The sequence below is a fragment of the Anser cygnoides genome, chromosome 1 (genome assembly GCF_040182565.1).
Source record: "Anser cygnoides isolate HZ-2024a breed goose chromosome 1, Taihu_goose_T2T_genome, whole genome shotgun sequence".
In the NCBI taxonomy this organism is placed as follows: domain Eukaryota; kingdom Metazoa; phylum Chordata; class Aves; order Anseriformes; family Anatidae; genus Anser; species Anser cygnoides.
The window spans coordinates 43,799,871-43,820,016 of record NC_089873.1 but is presented as its reverse complement, the minus strand read 5'-3'; the positions used below and the strand labels follow the sequence as shown (position 1 = coordinate 43,820,016).

Sequence of the window (20,146 nt, the reverse complement as noted above, 5' to 3'; positions counted from 1 at the left end):
CAAGGTTTAGTGCTTCAAACACAATGACCCCATAGACCCTGCTGCATTATATCCAAGCTTAGCTCAAGTCTAGAAGAAGGCTATTTAGGGCCATTCTGGGTCATTACCAGACCATAGCTAAGCTAGTCTCAGGAAGATTCCCACAGTTTTCTCTGTTCCCCGATGTCTTCTGTTATCTGGGTGGTCCTTTTATACAGGTTACCCCAGATCTCTATTGCTTCAGATGAGAACAGGTAGAAACCACCTAACATCCTTTTGTACGTTAGGTGGTTAAAAGGATGTCAAAATACACCAAGAAGATTTTTTTTTAAAAAAAGAGTTGGGAATAGAATAAGGAATACATTCCAAAATGGGAAAGAGCTGTATTGCTCATTGCATTTTCTATGCTCTTCCTATGAGTGTCATTGTACTTACCTATTGTTACCCTTAACAACAAGACATGGCTGTAACTATATTGTCCATATGCACCGCTCTGTGTATGTAATGCTTTTTGATCCATTTTTAGATATGAACTTCTGGAAGAAGCTTGGAGAAACGGCTTGCCTTTCGCCCAGTGGGACAGGCTGACAGTGGTTGCCTGACTGGAGGTAAGTGTTAGTCACAGCTTTGAAACGAGTCACGTTGGCAGGCTGCTTCTGCACCCTTGTCCTTACAGATTTCAGAAGATGCTGCTGAAGTCTCCCCGTCTTTCCCTGGCTCACTGTGCCATCAGCACTAAGAATATTTTGACACTGGGTGGTGTGAAACAGAGACTGGAAGTGAAAAAAGCAAGGGGGGATTGCACAGGGGAGTGGGGATGGAGCAAAGAGGACTATCATCACTCGAGCATACCCTACTACTGCACTTGGAATTGAACCCCAAATTCATGAAATCTCATAATTTCTCAGTCCCTAAATATCTAAAAAATCCTAAGACAGTTTATACAGGATGGTGTGCTAAGGAGAAAAAGTAGCTATTAGATTTTATTTAAGTTTAACACAAAAACTATATCTGCAGAATTTTTAACAAATTTAACAAATTAGTGACTTTGGTCCATTTTCAAATATAATATTGGAAAGGGCTAATTTACCTAGATATCATTCAAAATAGGCAGAAGTGTTAGGCACTTTCACCTGGGATGTGGGAGATCCAGGTTGAAATCCCTCTGATTTAGACAGGCAGTTCCTTCGACTCTGAAAACCGATCTAGCTGCAGAAGGCTCCCCTTTATTTGGAGAGTGTTCATGGATGGATTTTGGAATACATCAAGAGAAATTTATTCAGCAGAGCTGTCTACCAGTTTTGACAAAAATGACTGTTTTATGTGAAGGAACTTTTCAAAAAACACTTACCCAGAACTTGAGGGGACAAGAAAGCAAAAAGTAAGGACGTTCTTACACACATGGATAATCACTCCTATACGGCAAGGCTGTACCAGCTCTGTGCAGATACAAGCTCTTTGTTGGCTAAAGGAGCAACATCTCTTCTGTGCCAAGCATCCCACCTATTCTCATGTCTGTCGTGGGTATCACCCATTGATCATTAGGCAAAATTTGCGGAGTTTTTCCCTTCAACTAGAAAAAATAGCCCTCCTCAGAAACTTTAACGGAAGTATGTTCAGGGAATAAGTAAAGGATGAGGAAAGAAAGAAGCTGGCATCTACAAAACTGCTTCGTGTTGTAATTGAAGGTTCCTAATGAAAAAGATGCAGTGAAAACTGCAGAAAGGCAGTTCAAGTGTTCAGACATGACCTTGGAAAATTAGATTATATCTTCCTTCCAAAACAAACAAACTGTTAATATAGAGCATTTGTTAATTTGGCTACTAACAGACTCTTTCATGACAGTTTGACAGTTCTGTAGTCAGGTTTGTATCAGTCAGAAATATCCACTATTACAATCAAAACTGATTTGCTGGAAGGGTGAACATGCAAAGGTCTAGACAATTCTAAGTACTAAAAACAATCTGTCCCTTAATGTTCTTCATGGTGATGTAAAATGTGAAGACATTTCTGACAATTTAAGCCCTAACCATTTTTTTATTTTTTTTAGCCTTGAATCTTAGCTGCAAAATAGGATATGCTTCCTGCTGTCTCAAAGACAGCTTATAAAGAGAAATTGGTATCTAAGAACTTCTTGGGAAACATAGTGAGAGTAGCCCAAGCGGAAGTTTGTGTAACAGTATTCAGTCCAAATAGCATACTAATGACAAAAAAGATATGACGGCAGAAGTACTGAATTTATTCAGAGGGCATCAGTGTATTCAGTCAGCAGATGGACTCTGTATGCATTTCATACTCTCCTGGGGAAAATGCAATGTGTGACCCTTGGAATAAAAACTGAAATTAATATTAAAGGAGCTAAAGAACCAAATTAAAGTACTACACGTGATCGCAGTTGTGACATTTCCAAACTTTTCAGCACTCAGCTTCTCAGCATTAGCCTTTATTCTGGTCATTTGTATGTAGCGCAGGCACAGCTGAGATATATTTTAAGAACTGTGACTTTTCTTAATAATGGTGGAAAAGTATATCAATCTTGATCTGTCGATTTGCTACCTAGCACAATGAATGTGTGCTGCTTTTAGGAACTGTTTTCATCTACCTTAATTTTCTGATAGAGACAGCTGTTTGTTGAAGAAATTTAAAGAACAAATTTACCTAATTTGTTAAAGAACTCATTTACCTAACAAGCAGCAAACATATAAACCTATTTCTGCAAGGTGAATAACTCCCAATGTTTATGCTTTCCTGCTTTTCAAGTGCATGTATGAAAAAAATAATCAAATTTAATGTGAATATTAAATACATTTGCATAGTTCCCATATGGGGCTTTGTTTAAGCACAGCTGGATGTAATCTATGTAATTTTTGTTTTCATTTTTTGACTTTCTAGAAACTTTGTATTTCATTGCAGTTAGCTGGGATTCGATCATGTTTTTCAGGTTCAGACTCACATTGGATGGGGTGCAGTTGCTCATGCATCAGCAGAAAGGGCTTTTTGAGACATGATGCAGTCATTCCTCAAGCTTACTGATACATCAGAACAGTCAGTACAGAAAAGCCTGTCTGAGCTCTTTTGAAATCTGACATTACACTCTTGTTTTCTCTGTGTCATAAAAGTGACCTAACAGCTGTCTTTTAAGAAAATGTTTCCCAGGTAAGTTGTAGATTAGTTATCAGCCACACAGTACTTCAGCGCAGTTAGAAATTAAACACAGGGCTGCTGCTGACCTAGGCTACTAAGTCTAACATAAGAAAAAAACCCTCAAGTGGCAAGTACATATCTTCTGTAGCTGTGTTCACACTTTGCTGTGACTTCTAACCAATATTTCCAGCAGCAGTGTGACACCATACCAGCCCAGCCCAGTCCTCACTAGGTTATCTGCACTGTGCTTGGAAAAAATGAGCTGAGAAGGGTAAGATTGTGCCCACAAGTACACCATAGGGACTAACATGGAAAGAGAGAGAGAGCCATCTTAGTAGAAAAGGGGAAAAATGACTTAATTCTTATTAGGTTGTTTTCTGTATACGATAAGACTATCAAACTGCCAGTAATACTGACTTGTGCCACGATTTGCTTGTAAAAGGTATAGGAAAGGAGTAGCCCAGGTGATGGAAAAACATAGCTGTAAAAATAATCCAAAACATCCCTTGCATTCTGGCTTATAATAAAATCAACAAAAAGAGTTCATGTGAAGCCATGTCAATGGTTCTAAAACAATTTCATTTTAATAAATAGTATGATTGTTATACTAATTTATGTGTATTACCATGCTTATTCAGGCTGATAGATAAATGATAAATTTCATGAGAGAAATTAAGCTATGCCTTGAACAAATGTGTACTTTATCTCAACAGCTCTGGCTAGGAATGCCAGCTTGGTATGTTGCTGCCTGCCGTGCCAATGTGAAGAGTGGAGCTATTACGTCTGCTTTGTCCAATACCAAGATTCAAAGAGAAATTGGAATCAGCAATCCTCTTCATCTCTTAAAACTTCTATTAGCAATCCAGGAGATGGTATCACTCACAAGTCCATCAGCACCTCCAACATCCAGAACAGTGAGTCCTGTTCAGCTAGCTTTTTCTTTCCCACTTCACTCTGCAGGAGTCTGCAGAAAGGCTTTTGTAGTTAGAGAGTGACTCTGGTAACACACAATTCACAATCACTGTGAACTGTCCTCTAAAGAGTTGGAAGTACTTGTTCATCAATCACTCAATTGTTGGTCGCTGATATTTTTCCTTTAGTGGATACCTTTTTTTTTTTAAGATGTGCTTTTGATTAACCTTGATGTTATTTAAATGATCAGTACTGAGCACCTTATTTGTAATTTTACCTGCTTTTCTCTTCCTTCAGGTCAAATAAGCTTGTGTTTCTCTTCTTTTGTTGTTTATCATATTTTTGTTTGCGGGGTGGGCTAAGGCAGGAGAGGGAAGAGGTTATTTAGGAATACAACTATTACGAATCTTGTTCGCTTTCCCCCTTTCGGATCCTTTCAAATGTTTTCCAGTCTGATTTAGGTTCTTCATGCTTTTAAGAGAAGCAGTGATTGGAAGTGTGAGGGCAGAGCAGGGAAGGGAGAAGTGAAGCATGTGCGTTTGGTGGGGAAAGGGGAGAGAGTGGAGCAGACAGGAAAGAAGCAAGTAGAGAAGAAATAGGTTTGAAAGGAAAGAGGGGAGTGTATAAAAAAAAAAAAGCATGAAAGTACACTGGGGCAGAGCAAGAATATATGTGCTACAGATAAAAGCACCTCCTAATGGAAAACAAAGAAAAATAGGCCAAACTGATGAGGGGAAAAAGAAAAAAGATAACAAGAGGGGAGTTTCATGCTGAGAGGCTGATGGTGACGGCTATGAAAGAAGCAACAAAGACTGAAGCAAAACAAAACAACAACAACAACAACAAGTTAAAAAATGAGGTTTGATTATAGTGTAGAAGTGTAGAAGTGAAGGACAAAGACTACTACTTAAGTAGTGCAGCGCAGATTTCTAAATAATAATAATATTATAAGTAATGATGATAAAACAATGTTAATACCACTACTACTACTACTACTACTATTTATACTTTGTAATCTCTAATCTTCATGGAATTCATCAAGAATCTTTTGGTGGAAATGAGAATTGAGATACATTTGAGGGATTTAGCAATTGATCCAGAACCACTGAGCTATATAAGCAGTAGAGAATCTGGGCAAAAGGACACAAATGTTCTCATTGACTGGCCTTTCATCTTAATGCTGCTAAGATCCTTTAAAAATTATAGTTCACCATCTAATACTTTCCCTGCACAGACCTGCTATATACGTCCTAACCATGCTAATATCATGAATTGTAATGCAGGTGTATATAATAGACTCAACACAGTGTTGAATTACTAACAAATTATTTATCAAAATCCATTTTGACTTTATGTTATTTCAGAGCATAAGAGAATTGTCACTTATGAAATAAGAATACAGCACATTTGAGCTAGAAGCACTGGGAATAATTTTGCTTTGCTCTTGACTTCTCATTAAGTAATTGGCAGCACGATGCTTCACTGCCCTGGACCGTGCATTTCTGATTCCCAAGTCTTTCTGCCTTTCTTCTTTCTCAGGAAAGGAGTTAATTTACTGCAGCTCTCAAGAAAGTGCAGCACACTTCACCTTATGCACAGCAGGCTTCCACACCCCCCTCCCTGCCTCATCTCATTGCCCTAGTAATGATCTGACTGAAAAGAATACAATGAGGAAAAACAGTCTAACAAATGTATTCTCTTGATGTTTTTAATTCACAGAAATGTGGGGAAAGCAATCATTATTTAGATTACAATATGAGCATGTGATGGGTGCAGAATATTTAGGCTGGAAAATCTTTGAGAAATGAAGCTTACCTCCAGACTGAGCTATGACATAAAGGTTGTATTTGCCCCTTGCACGTGAAATGCAGCTTTAATTCTTCTTTCCCTTGTGACTGTGTTCATCCATCAGTCCTAGCTGAAATATTCCATCACGTCTGTTCAGGCTTACATCTGTTCTCTAACAAAGATGGAAAACAAGTTGTCTAAAGTTATCTCTAGTTGCAGCTTGGTAGAGGCAAGATCATGGTTGTGCTGATGGAGATGCTATACGCTGTTAACTTACAGTGGTGCTGCCTTTCTTCTTTACCACTGCTTACCTAATGTGGATCCCTCCTGCCTCCCTGTGGGCCTTGTTCATAGCCCTCAGGCAATGTTTGGGTGACCCATCAAGAAGTGGAAAATCTTGCTGCTCCAGGTAAAACGGTTTGTCTTTCCATTCACGTTTATGCATTGTTTCAGTGCTCAGAAGAGAACTAGGATGCATCTGCTTTAACACAGATGCCATAGCCTCTGTAGGCTGCTTCCCAAGCACGACATTAGAAAGAACAATTCCACCATTTCTCAGAAAAAGAAATTACAAACTGTGTTGCAATTGCAAATGTTGTATGAAAGTAAAAACAGCTTTGGAGTTTTACATTGCTTTTTCCTGCCAATGTGAAACCTCATTTAGTGAAATGAAATCATCGCAGTTTCAGGTGCAACATTTCCCTGGTACCCCTTCTAAACAAAATTTTGTATCTGATGAACCAGAAAAAATAAGAAAAGTATTGAGAAAGGTGCATAACACAACTCGGAGTTTTCATGAACACTGAGTCTTTCATGTCCATACTAGCATAGTTGTGGTCTTTTATTTAGGGTGCATGGAGTGTGTCATTTCTTTATTTAGTTTTATCAAACATCTCCCTGCTTCAGGGGGCACACAAATATAAATATATTTTATTTGATCTTTTTTCCTTTCCTTGAAACATACTTTATTTTAGGTCTCATTTTTAGCAGTCCGTTAGTCCATAACAACTCCATAATAGTGTTTATAAAACACAATGCAATTTAATCCAAAAATGAGCTGTTTGAAAAAATCTTTACTTTGGAAAACTACAGTCAGCCTAACCCATAAATGGTGAGGTACTAAAGCTAAATTTTAATGCAGTAAAGACTACTTACTTCATAGAAATGTATGCTTGCAGTATTTTCTTTTTGCTTCTGTATTTTCTCATGAACATTCATGAAGTAGATTTTCATCAATATTTTTTTTTTTACAACCAAGGTACTTTTTTTCAGTTTTATTGTTGCTGCTAAAAACCAAATATAACAACACTCAATCAGCCAGAAGTAGAGTTGATCCTGTTTAACTGGTCACCCAGAGCAATTTATTTTTTGCCATAAAGTTGCTGTGTGGAAAAGCACTTTTCAATCCTTTCACAAGAACACAGCTTGTATTGTGAACGTTGTGAGATCTAACTAGAAATGGAAAATAATATTTATAATATCCAAGTTTGGGAAGTAAATGATTGTGTTTTGATGGTGAAACCATACAAAGTGTTTGAGATAATGCTGTAAAGTTTCACCAAGCTGTGAAGATTTTCTATCTTGAAAAGAGCTAGATTTACCCTACTAAAATTTTATAGTTTTAGTCTTGTAATTCTTCAGATAGCTCATCCGCGGGCATTGCTGGTGACTTGAGTTCCAATATTTATGAGCACATTCTACATGTATGTTTCCATTTGTAGTAAATTTACCATATGCATGAAAAACACTTCTTCTTTATAACTCATTCTTATTGTCTTTTTACTTGCTTTACTAATTGCTTCCTGCTGATAACACAGAAAGAGTCTGAAGAAGGCAGCTGGGCTCAGGTATGACTCTTTCACATTTTTTTTTTTAAATGAAAAGTTAACAATTAAATCAGTATCAGTAGGCAAAAAGGAGTATGGTATAGGGAGTATCTCATGAGTGAACTATAATTTGTACAGTTTAGTATTGTGGTAGTATCTCATGAGTGAATTGTAACGTGTACATTTTAGTATTCTTCAATACAAAAACAAAAACTCTGGATATGCTATAATTATTTTTCTGAAAAGAAATTGCAGTTAGCATATACAACATGATGTTTTCAGGGTCCTCAACACAATCTTTTATTTTACATGCCCAGCTATTTTTTTAACCTCTCAGGATTAAAGCATCAAGGATTAAACCATCCAAAATAAATAGCTGCAAGTATCTTGATATCCAGAAGGCAAGTAGTTTGACGGCCCAAAATATTCTGAAAGAATGAGGGCATTTGGACTAACCCAAATGCCAACATAAAGCATTTGGCAGTCATATCAATAGAGGAGATTGTGTTCGTGCATTCCACTTGGAGGATTGTTGTCCTCTGAATATGCACAAACGTGTGCAGTCTCACTCTCTCTACTTAGAGCAAAGCCTCAAAGTCTCACAGGAATTATAGATGAGGGGGTAGTTTCTAGTCCACATGTTCTAAAACTCCCCTCTGCTGACCTAACTCTACCTGTCTTTTTTTTTTTTCTGTTTGTTGGTTTGTTTTTATCCTGGAGTAGCACGTGCTATGAAATGAAGGATCAGCAGCCATCCTTTGAATGCAGGTCCAAAACCCAGCTCTGAGTCAGGCCCTGTGTGGTGACCCACTGCCATATGGGGGATCACAGGATGGGAAAAGGTTTTTGCATCATGGCAGATAGGGATGCTTGGCAGCATCCCTGCATCAGGGCACGTACAGTAGAATCAGAGAATGATTTAGTCTGGAAAAGACTTCCAAGATCATCCAACCATCAACCTGACCTACCGAGTCCTGTCACTAGGCCATGTCCCTTAGTGGCACCAGTAAGGTCATAAGGTAAACATGTTAGGTCACTTCCTTATGTTCCCACATCCTATTATGCCCATGATTTTTGCTTGGTAAATTCACAGAGGCAAAGAAAGTCTAAATATTCCCAGCTGGATATATTTTAGAGATATTTTAGAGAGAGATTCTACCTCCCAGCTAAACCAAGAAAAGATTATCCTCAGTTTTGAGAATAGGCTAATAAAGTATGCCTAGTTAGAGAGCCAACATTTCTAAAATTACACCAGATGTTTTTAGAAAAAATCAGACGCACAACTGTATAAATCATACTCAAGCATCAGTCTACAGATTGTCTTGTATAATAAGGAATAATATTTTTCTTCTTAGTTGGACTATCAAATATTTAAATTCTTAAATTTCCTTCTCTCTCTGTATGATAGATAACACACATAATCTTATTGTCTTTACTTATGGCATTCCTCTACTCTTCAAAATCTCACAAGAATGAGAGAGGGGAGTACTGTATTTTCCCCCACAGACAGTATACGTAGCTTGCACTGTGTTATCCTTTTGTCTATGACAGGAGACATACCAAAATAAAAAAAGTAGTTAGACTTGAAAATCAGTTTTGAGAACCACCCTCTTAAGGAGATGTTAATCTTGCAATTTATATGTTCTTTTTTTCTGTTAACTGCAATAGTGCTGAAATAATTGACATTAGTATGATACAAAATGTGTCTATTTTTTATCTTCATTATGCAAACTATATAAAAAATATCTCAACATTCATATGCTTGTCTCACATTTATTTTTCATCTCCCTCTTGAAATCTCAGCTATGTAGTGTAGTAGCTTCAGGCCTAGCTTCTATAAGGAATTTGGCTTGCTCCTGCTTTAAAGAATTCATTTATTGAGCTCTGCATAAGGTGCATTTTGGTTTAAGATGGCCACAGCTGAAAATATCTGATTAACAGAATAATCCAGAAGTTTAATTGAAAGCCAGTAAGACCATTAAACAAACACATTTTGGTTGTGTAATATGTTTGCAAGCATTTAAAACTCAAAATTGAAACTATGATTTTGTATTACAACAGTTGTTCGAATTTTGCAAAGATAGAAAAAAAGATGAAAAATGCAAAGCATTGCTTTTAGTAACAAATATCTCACAGTGGCTAACAACTCAAATGTTGATACAATGAAAAAATGGATTTTTTTTCCTTTAGACAGATTTTCTAAACTAAGAAGTCTAACTAGAACCAGAGTATACTGATATATGCTCTTCAATCTGTGGTGCAACCATGAACAAAGTTAAGAAATGATCTCCCCTTTTTTCTTTACTTTTAATTTTTCTGTAGACACGGGCTTACGGTGATATGAACCGCGAATGGCTAGGTAGCGAATGGCTCCCCAGTCTTGGTTTACCTCAGTACCGCAGTTATTTTATGGAGTGCCTGGTCAATGCAAGGATGTTAGACCATCTGACGAAGACAGATGTGCGTGTGCACTTAAAAAGGGTGGACAGCTTTCATCGGTATGTTTGCATAAAGACTGCATGTATAAAGCCTCTTGTGTGTGATGCAGTGCTCAGTGCTGCACAGAATAACAGCACTGGCTATTTGTTGTTCTGGCTTGGAAAACTACAGCTAAAAGTATGTGTTAAGTGTCAGAAATGTGAACAGAGATCATTCCTTCAGTAATAGCTACTGCATCACAATTCTCTCTCATAACTAAGATACTTGTATGGATCATTTCATAATGAGCAGGAAACCATTAATGTATAAATAAAGCCACGACAATACAGAACCATTAATAATTTATTGAGCAGTTTAAAGTATCAGAAAATGGCAGACTAACATTTGAAGCCCTGAGATCTCACAGTAATGAAAAATTATTGTGTGTAGCACTTAAAGGCTGTTAACAGTACCAGCAAATTGACATTGCTCAGGTTATCTAGGGATATAGCCAGGAAGCTAAATTGGAAATATGGAAATAAAGGCATTTAGACTTTAGGTGGAATGATGTTTATGTGACAAGAAGTGGATTTTGTTAAATTTACTGTCTGATTTGACAACTTTTGAGGACTGATTTGATAAATCATTTCACTGAGCTCCCAAGGGCAGACCTTTTCTGAATACAATTTTGAATGTTTGGGGTTTCTTACACTAGAACATGTGTTCAAACATTTTCATTTTGGTTTTGTCCATTTCATTTTTAAAGTCTGATTTTTTTTTTTAACGATTTCACTTTCCTCTCTTGCCTCAAGATTTGCTAAATTAGCACCATGAAACACCTCATGTGACATGCAGGAAATACATCCTAAATATGTTCCCATCTTCAAAATTTTCATTATTAACTCTGTAAATATTTCTCTTTAAATAACAGAAAAAGCTTGCAGTATGGAATCGTGTTTAAAGAGGTTGAATTATGATAGAAAAGAACTGGAAAAGCGAAGAGAAATGAGTCAGCATGAAATAAAAGGTGATAGTTCCTGGGAATGAATACTGAGAATGTTTGTTCTTTTGAAGCTTGACACTATTAACCCCTTCTTCAGTCTCAGAAGAAGGCCAAACAGCCTGCAGCTCACTGGACCCAGGGGGGCAACGCTGGGACATTGGAGCACTCAGGGCCCTAACACTATGCTCCTGCTTTTTGAAGCTTTTTGAATTTGCCTTTGATTTCTTACTTCACAATGTGCACCACAGAAAAGGTTGATTGGAGGGGTGGCCACTGAGGCAGCTGCTTGATAAATATAGGAATAGCTTCTAACAGAACTGACCTTTTTGGGAAAAAAAATAAAATAAATAAATAAAAGAGGAGGAAATAGAAGGGTGAATGGCTGCAGTGAACATGCTCTTTTGCTCAGAGATCTGGAAGTGGGTGCAGAGGCACCAGTGCCAGGTTGCCTGAGCAGGCAGGGCTGGAGGCTCCCGTGGAGATTTGGTTATTGGTCTCAGGTCCTGGTGGTGCCTCACTTGCTTCAGGAGAAGGGTAAAAACCCCCATCTAGTCCACCCTGCTGGGCATCAGTCAGCTAGACACGGTCCCAAGCAGGATTTGGTCTCGCCGATCACTCGTTGCCACGCTGTGTTTCAGCACATTCTGGCCCCAAAGTTTGGGATGCTCTTGGCCTGGCGATGGAGAATGCCACTCCCAGAAAATGCTATATTAGCTGTACTTCTGCAAAGGGTTCAGGAACAGTCCCCATCACTTAGCAACACAAAACACAGCATTGCATTTCCCACTCACCAGTACAGAGATCAGTGTGAGTGATTTTCTTTTAATCTAACAAACAGGGTAGTTTTTTTTTTTTTTTTTTCTTTAGGAGAAAAATCCTCAAAAATTATTTCCAAGCTCATTTTGTTGCCTTAGCTTTGTAATTGGCATGGACCTGAACAGCTCTACCAGCTTTCAAAACTAAAGAAAGTTTTAGTCTCTAAAACTGTGAACTCCTCGTTTGCTTTCTGGCAAGTTATACAATAGTTGGTGCTGACCTAACTCTCAAAAAGTTTAATACAAAGCTCTCAAGTGAAGCCTTGAGGAACTGTTATTTCTCCTGTGCCCTTGCACTGTTAAACTGTAAAATCTTACCTAAGAATTGAAAAGAGTTTGGGGGGTGTTAATTCCACCACTGTCCTTTCTCGGGCTTCTTACTTTCTGTTACTCTCTTGCCTTAAGTTCATCTGTCTGAAAGTGAGGTGCTTGTCTCAGCAAGTCACAGAGAATAAGTAAGTCATCTTACACCTGATAAACAAACGGAGACAAGGTATCTGGAAGAGGTGGGAGAAACTGTGTTCTGCAGATGCCCTCTGGCGGCACCTTGGAACCAATTCAGAATAAACATTCAACGTGAAGGTAGCTAAAAGCACAGTTACTCCCACACTTTGGGGTTTTGGGAGATGTTGAAGCCATTAAAGCTATATTAATAGTTTCCTGGTATTCCTCATATTAAATTAAAGCAGTATGAATGCATGCACCTGTATACTTTGGACGCTATCAGTGACCAGGAGACTGAGGTAGTGTTGTGTCCTTTCAGATGCGCTGGTGTGGAACAACGATCGAGTCATACGCTGGATACAAGCTACTGGCCTGCGAGAATATGCAAATAATATTCTAGAAAGTAGTGTACATGGTTCACTTATAGCACTGGATGAAAACTTTGATTACAGCAGTTTAGCTTTACTCTTACAGATGCCAACACAAAACACCCAGGCAAGTTTGCTTGAGCTACTTCTGGTTAATCTGTACGCATGATTGCCATTTATCCCTCTTCAACCATTTTAATTTTTTACTTTGGTATCTCTAGGCACGGCAGATCCTTGAGAGAGACTACAACAACCTTTTGCACTAGGAACTGAAAGACAACTTGAGGAAGTAATTAATTTTAAGTATTTATTAACTATCATAGTAAACTACATACATTGAATGCAATGCATGAAGACATGAAGAATTCACACACATTGTTCAAAAGAGGCAGTTACAGGTATTAAAAAAAGGAAATACCAAACAAAGTTTTTAAAGTGACCTCTGTATGGCTACATATCCATATCATTTGGGGAGCTAAATTTTGTTCTGCACTCTTACGTTAAGATGAACACTTTATGTAGAGTTAAAATGCAGAAAGGAGTGGAAGATTCAATGACCGGAGTGTGGGGAGGTGTGTGTGGGGGTGCCCATGCAACTTATTCCTTGGGATACTTACACCTTTTCTTATCAAAAAAAAAAAAAAAAAAAGACAACAACAGAGAAAAAAGTGGATTTTTTTTTTTTTTGGGGGGGGGGGGAGGGGTATTTCTTTGAAGATAATCAATGTCTCTTAGAGTGGGATTTGGGGCAGTTACCTCAGATGGGGAAATCTAAAATCCACCTACGTAAAATATTCATCTTAAGGTAAGAGTCTGTCACACAAACGTTCAAGTTCAAGGAGGAACAAAACTTTTAAGAATGTGATGAAAATGCCTATGATTCTGTGTATACATGAGTGTTTAATTCTTTATTAGCACTTTATGTAAGCCTCCTAATGCAGCAACAAACCACTGCATCAAATACAGTAACAAATCACTGTATTTGGAAGAGAACTAACTTCTAAGTTCTGCTTTAGCAGAATCCTCCAGTATATCAAAATATCATAAAGAAAGCTTTCCACTCTAGTATTTATTTCTGAAGCATTTACTTTTATACAAGTGTCTCAAATGAATTGTGGTTACTGGATGTAGTGCAAGAAAGCAGGGCATTTGCTGCGAAACAAATTTGACAGTGGGAGAGGCAGCAGGCAGTCAGATTACCAATCACGAACTTCATTTTGCTTTATCCAATACAACTCTGTGTCTTGACAGAGCGATGACAAGAACTTCAGACGCGGCCCCTCCTGGCGATGACAGTTCCCTCCCCGTGAGGTCCATGGCATCAGCATGATGCTTGGCTCCTCCGAAACGCTGCCAGCCGGGTTCAGACTAACCATGACATCAGGGCAGTCTTGGAAAATGGCAACTGACGGTATGAACTCGCTTCTGCACTTACTGTTGAAAAGCAAGAGGTTTAGTCTAGTATGCTAAATTGACTTTTAGTGCATGTTTGCCCTGCATCGGAACAGCTGAGTTCACCTACCTAGCATAAGGAGGCTGGGAAGGTGAAATTAGGGAATGGAAAAGCACTCACTGACTTGGCGCACTATTGATTTTTTTTCTTGTTTGCTTCAGGCTGTCAGGGTGCAAAGAAAACACTCAGAAAGAGAGGAATTAATTTACTGACATGCATCTAGGATTACATATAGTATTGAAGCACCTTTCTCAGCTCATAAACCTCTCTACTAGGTGGAGTTTATTTTGGAGGATGAACTTACAAGGGACTATCATCTTTATTTTCCTACTTGACTTTCAAACCATCAAATAACTGAAGTTGCTAAGAACTAATAACAACCAGCAGTTAACAAATACTGAAATTCAGATACTACTTCCATTACTGCAGACTAGTCTTAGTTTTCTCTGGAAATCTTTCCACTTCTAAAAGATGCATTAATGCAGCAATGACTTGAAAAGTATCAAGCAGGTCATAAATAATAAATAAGTGAAATTTTAAAATTGTTTTAAGAAGGCAGGGAGAAGGGGAAAATCCCACTGCAGCTATTCCTTCAGGTATATGGACAACAGAAAACATGTGAGTACACCTGTCAGAAGTTCTGAGTACCAGTGCACAGGCTGTCCCATTTCAAACACTGCTCTTTATTGCCTCATGAGAGAGTTTAGGTCTATGAATAGATTTATATTACAGTAACGTAATACACGTTAGTGATTACATTTTGTAATTCTTTAACAAACTTGGCAGGAAAATACAACCATCTAAATTCCATTAAAATATCTTGCCTTTTAAAAATATTACTTTATAATTGCAGATACAAATTGAATAATTTACTGATTGTATCACTATATTCCATTGACTCCACTGCTCATGTGCACCCTTTGCTTTTAATCCTGCATTTTTTGGCAATTTTGAAGTCGTAAGACAAGAATCCATTCCAAGGCAAAATCCGTGCACAAATAAAGGTGCAAGCTTCCTTGGCATTTCTATGGCCCACATTACTGTAGTAGCTAAGAACATTACAAACATTTATAGACTTCATCTTTTAGCCTTACTATAAAGTAGAAGATACTATTCCCATTTTACAGTTGGGGAACTAAGGTGCAGAGGAGATTTAGCGATTTACTGCAGATCTTCCAGACGGTTTATTGCTGAGCTCGGTCCAGAACTCAGTAGACTGAAAAGTATGTAGCTTTGAAGACCTACATCTTCATCCAGAATTTGGCTTCCTATCTTCCAGTGATGAGAACACTGTGGTATTTAAACATCATGACAAGTACATTGTTAGGACTTTGATAAAATAAAATTTTAAACTGTACTTATTAAGGAAGGCAGATTCAATAGTAGACCAGACATGAAGAGACTTTGAATGAGTTCTGCACTGCACCATGCCCAGATAATGTCAGAGAAAGTCACAGAGCAGTTTAGCAGCCATCCTTCCAGTGGGAAAGAGACTGATTTATTTTCTTCGTGATTTTAAAGAGGTTCTGGTTTTTTTTTTTTTTTCTTTTCTTTTTTCTTGCAATTCACAACTTCATCACAACTGCAGAGGTTAGGCAGCTCAACAGTTCACACATACTCATGCTGACAAGGCCCAGCAAAGAAGCCAGCACTGAATTGTTGTAAGTACTCATAAGGGGCCATCATGAAACCTCTTTATGTACACTACATCCAGTATTCTTTGGCATTATTCAAGCAAGAGACAGTTTGGAGCAGAGGTACTAACTTAGACTCACTAAGGTGGCCACTTGATCAAGACAACAGCCTTAAGCTCAGTCCAGGAGACACTACACCATTCCTTCCCCACCTTAAGTAGCAGGTTCTCTCTGCTGGTGCCACCTTAGCAGATGAGACAGTTTACAGACAACTTCTCTTCAGATGATAGCTCACCAAGCACAACATACTTGTGTGCTCTCAAACTTAGAGCTAGAACAGGGGGGAGAGAGAGCACAGGGCATTGAATTTACTTTATGAGAACCTGAAATAGTTCTACCAGGAGCTCAAGAGAGGGAAAAAAATCTAGTAAAGCAGAAGAGATTTATTTATTTATTTATTTGTTTGTTTGTTTGTTTATGTATTTTTCTTTTAATAAGAGATATGGATCCATTTAAAACATCAGGTAGCTGAATAAAACTAGGACGGAACGTCCCCTGTACAGAAAATCTCTCAGAGCTATCCATTACAGAGAATCTCATGCTTCCCAAATCATTCAGAAATGACCAGTGGTAAAGAAAAGATATTCTGAGCTGGATGCAGTTTTAGATCAAATCTAGAACCAGAGTTCATGTTTCATTTCTCACCACTTCTCTTTTAAGTATGGCTAGGAATCTGTTATCCTTTCAGAGTTCTGCAGAAAAATACTGTTTGCTGCTGCATCACAAGTTTTGCAGAAAAGACTAACATGATGAGCGCTTTCATCAATATGGCACCATTTCATGCTAATATTTTCTCAGTAACAGAGGTTTTTTCTTTTTTTTCATTCAGTTACTCAGAGGAGTTAGAAAGTGTTTTTGGACAGCACCAAAACCCCACATTGAACATGCTTTGATAGCTATTGCATGTTATAGACAAGACATGCCAGGATCTGCAAGAAAGGAATTGCTGTTCCTAGTTTTTACCCAACAAAGTCCATTTTTAGATCTTCAGTCTGGAGAGGCTTGGGACCATTACGATTTTACTAATTCTGGGCATATTCAAAGACAACTAATGAATAGCAAATGTTACCATTGGAAAATGTAGATTGCTCAGGAATTCTGCTGATGGTGTCAGCCTTACTTCATAGATCTCAGAAGACTGCAGGTGTGTAAAATTGTCATGTAGTTAAAAAAGAAACTTCAAGCCACCACTAAAAAATAAGCACAGGTTATTTTTTTTTCTAAAATAGGAAAATAGGAAAGCTTGTCCTACAAAGCTGATGATGGAGCACAAACTATATAAATCTTTTTTTTTTTTTTAAATATATGTGTGTATAGATTAGGGCTTACGTTATGTTATGTCAATAAAGTCAATGACAATACACCCAATGGGTTCGGTGGAGGCAGAAACTGATAGAAGAGATGTGCATCTTTTCTCCTATATGCTTCAAACTTGGAATGTTGAAAGCAATACATCATGACCAAGAAAGTAAGTTTGAATGCCAAGCAATCTAATAGGCCAAAAATAGGCCAGGCACATAAGACAATATTTTCCAACAGGTCTGAATAGTGCAACAAAGGCAGAAATTGAAAATGTATATATTAATAAAAATTAACTTAGAGTTTTCTAAGATGTTTATTCCTGGTTTATTCTTCAGTAATTGTCTAAAAATAGTAATCCACAAACCGAAGTAAAGTGGTGAAATTTTGTTGGCACTGTATGCATATGGGAGTCAGGTATTTTGAGCAAAAAGATGTTTACAAAGTTATACAAGCTATACAAATTAACTTCAAATTCTATAGGAGCCGATCAAGTATTTCAAGTGTTTCAAGTATCAGTGATATATGTATCACATCGGTGCTTGTAGCTTGGTCAGTGTGCTAATCACATACTGATCTTAAACACTTGGGAGCTCTATCAGATTTTAGAGATAATTTAGGTATAAATTGTAAAGGTTAATATATAAGGATGACTGAAACCAATGTACTGCTATTTCTTTTAACTTCCCATAGAGTCCTTTTAGAGAAGCAGCAAGATGGTGTCACCAGAACTTTAGTACATGCACTGTTTATCAGTGCAATTTCAAGATGTCACCTAGGTTGGATACCAAGTTAAAATAGTTTGGAATTTCAGTAAATTATATAAAAATTATACAGGGAAAATATTTCCTTTATTATTATATCAGATATTAAAACCAATGGCCTGAATTTATCTGAAATTGGTGAAGGACTACAGAAGTCTTTTCAGAATTTGTAATCACATTTCCTGAGCAACAGTTTCTTCATGGAAGGAACTGATTGATACTTGTAGAAAAGAAATTATTCATTATAAGATCTCCTGAAATTTTTCAGATACAGGTCAGACTGTGACCCAGGTTTGCAACGCCTTGCCTAAAATACATCAGTAGGCCTGTTACTACCGTGACTAAAGCGGGACTGATTCTAACCAGGCAGCAGAGGAGATGGCTAGTTTGAAGAACTGTTGCACAATAGCAACATAAGCGAACTCTTAGAATAGTAAAAAAATGTTATGCATGTGTAGAGCAGACTAAAAAGAGAGCTGCAAATGGGTTACATGTAAAACAAATGAGATGGTCTATGATGACAGGCTGCAGAATTCTTTTATTTTGCTACTCACATTTCTTACAGAAAATGTCAAATTCTCATATTTCAAAATAGCTTATTCCAACAATACCAACCAGGTACAATCTTACAGTGTCTCTGGATGTTTCTTCACAACTGGATTCAATCCACATGCTTTCAGGTCATATTTCCGGTATTTTTTAAACATCTGTTGAAACTACCCCGATGAATTTACATAAAACATGAACTGACATTTTCAGAATAGTTATATGAACATAGTCCACACAGCCCAGTTTGAGTATACTCTCAAAATCATAAATATAAGAACATTCAATGCCACTGTTGCCTGGCCATTTAATTTTGCAAAGAAGTTTAAGATAGCACACATGGGATGGTCCAGCTTTCTGCTGCAGTGGTTGTATGTTTTCCTTGCACTTCTGTCTTACAAAATACTTGTCACCACCTCATCAGAAGGCTCAACCAGGACAGTTTCATTGCCAGGGGCTGGTGCAATAGCACATGCTACAGTTTCACATTTCTTCTAATGAAATGTCAGGGGGGATTTGGTAAATCAACCGTGTACTCCATCAATGAAGGATTCCAAAGAGGATTTGTAAAGACAGATGGGGAAGAAGTGTTTCAAAAAGATGTGAATGGTAATCTGGAAACAGCTGGTCCACAGCAAAGAAATCATCAGGGTAAAAAAGATAAATGCTGTCAAGCTGCAGTGAACAAGGAGAATCACAGAGTATATCAATACAGTCTATACACTTAAAATGTGTGTTTGACCTTGTGCCAAAGAGGCAAAGGTCTAAAGATGCAGGAAAATCTAACCACCAATACAGAATTAAAACATAAAGAAAACAGCTGTAAAATGAACATATACAAGAGTTTGTTTTGACCAGTAATTAGTATACATTACTGAAAGATCAAAATGCATAACTAATAGATTTATATTATAGATCTAAAATTAAAGAACAAATACGTCTCCCTCAGATGCTCAATTTTCAGTAAAATGTGCAACAGCTTATTTAGTGCTATAATATTTTCTAGAGTCCTTGCATCCTGGATCCAATTACAATGAAAAAGCCTTACTAATTAATGTTTATTTTTTCCTTTAGATGTCATCTCTTTCTTCTACTTTACCTGAAGTGCACTACCACTACTTATGAAAAAGAGCATTAAAACTCTCTGCACGAACAGGGTAATAGGGAAGAGAACACAAAAGTTTTATCAGACAAACAGATCTGATGTTTCTTTCATGTATTTTTTAATTTAAAATAAGAATAAAAATTAAAAAAACTAAGTTGCTTAAAAAAAAAAGAAAACCAAAACAACTTCCCCCTTTCCTCCCAGCATCTCTGTCATCAGAAATTTGGCAGTAGTGCACATCCAAAGCTTTTATCAAATGGGGCCTCTAATTTTTACATTGTTTCATCTGTTTAATTGTAAAATACTATACATTTACATATTTACTGGGTATGTATTTCTTTTAAAATGTGTAAGTGTTATGTAAATGGATATAAATACCATTTTTTAAAAATAAAATCTATGGTACATGGGGTCTCAGTGCAAACATTTGACAATACAGTGTCAATAATACTGTTTGTAGCTTTCCATTCCACCATTTTTACAGTTTTTGGATTTTAACAGTCAAATAAATATGTTTAGCAGAGTTAGAAGCTTCAACATGTTCCTACTGTAAAATCTGTCAATATTTAAAGCTGAACACCTGCCTCT

The 20,146-nt window shown here is 37.3% G+C and overlaps 2 long non-coding RNA genes across 3 annotated transcripts; both read left to right on the top strand.

Moving 5' to 3' along the window:
- LOC106045537 (uncharacterized) lies at positions 1-6,715 on the top strand. 2 transcript variants are annotated; one of them, XR_010830095.1, is made up of 5 exons: positions 1-233; positions 506-587; positions 2,921-3,135; positions 3,837-4,037; positions 6,178-6,715. It is a non-coding gene; the product is annotated as an uncharacterized lncRNA (long non-coding RNA). The 2 variants fall into 2 exon arrangements; XR_010830098.1 differs by lacking the exon at positions 2,921-3,135 and having other exon boundaries at positions 2-233.
- A 9,036-nt stretch (positions 6,716-15,751) lies between these two features.
- On the top strand, positions 15,752-19,734 carry LOC136790345 (uncharacterized). The gene is made up of 2 exons (XR_010830101.1): positions 15,752-15,811; positions 19,528-19,734. It is a non-coding gene; the product is annotated as an uncharacterized lncRNA (long non-coding RNA).
- The last annotated feature ends 412 nt before the right edge of the window (positions 19,735-20,146 follow it).